Source organism: Echinops telfairi, unplaced genomic scaffold, assembly GCF_000313985.2.
Source record: "Echinops telfairi isolate 266 unplaced genomic scaffold, ASM31398v2 ScPeMD7_4225;HRSCAF=4972, whole genome shotgun sequence".
Lineage (NCBI taxonomy): Eukaryota > Metazoa > Chordata > Mammalia > Afrosoricida > Tenrecidae > Echinops > Echinops telfairi.
The window spans coordinates 19,720,915-19,722,065 of NW_022108124.1; positions in this window are offsets into that span (position 1 = coordinate 19,720,915).

The following is a 1,151-nucleotide window of genomic DNA, read 5'->3' on the forward strand; positions in this document are numbered from 1 at the left end:
GAGGGTGGAGGGAGGGTGAGTAGGAAAGGGGGAACCGAATACAGGGATCTACATATGACCTTCCTGGGTGACGGACAACAGAAAAGTGGGTGAGGAGAGACACCAGACAGTGCAAGATATGACAAAATATTAACTTATAAATTATCAAGGGTTCATAGGGGAGGGAGGGTAAAAAATGAGGAGCTGATGCCAGGGGCTTATGTGGAGAGCAAATGTTTTGAGAATGTTGAGGGCAATGAATATACAAATGTGCTTTACACAATTCATTTATGTATGGATTGTGATAAGAGTTGTATGAGCCCCTAATAAAATGATTAAAATTTAAAAAAAGAAAGAAAAGAAATACAGTATTAGTCCACCACTTGTCTGTCAGTTGGTCTCACTGTGGTCACTTGCATGTTGCTGTGATGCTGGAAGCTATGCCACCAGTGTTTCAAATATCAGCTGGGTCCCTCACAGTGAACAGGTTTCAGTGGCGCTTCCAGACTCAGAAAAGATAGGAAGAAAGAATAGGTGATCACTTCTGAAGGATTAGTTCCTGAAAACCTTATAAGTGGTAGGTGAACACTGTCAGATTGAGGGCCAGAAGATGAGCACTCAACCTGATGAGCACTCAGGTGGGAAGGTCCTCAAACCACAACTGGGACAGAGCTGCTGACTGGAGGCTGCCTTCGTGATGTGAGTTAGACCCAGGCTTTTGGCGCCTTCAGTTGCCAATGGGGCAGGACACAGAACAAGGGGCAGATGCAGGCATCCGTTAATAACTGGAACTTGGAACGCATGAAGTATGAATCTAGGAAAATCAGAAGTTGTCAAACATGAAATGGAATGCATAAAGATCAATATCCTGCACGAGTGAGCTGAAATGGACTGGTATTTACTATTCTGAATTAGACGACTTTATGGTGGACTGCCTCAGGAATGACAAACCCAAAAGGAATGGCGTTGTATTCACCATCAAAAAGGACATTTCAAGAGCTAACTTGAAGTGACGCATTTAATGCTGTGTGTGATAGAATAATATCTCTATGCCAACAAGGAAGACCAGTTAATACAACTGTTATTCAAATTAGCAAACCAATCACTAAGACTGACAATTAAAAAAATTGAAGAATTCTACTAAATTCTTCAGACTGAAATTGATGAAACAT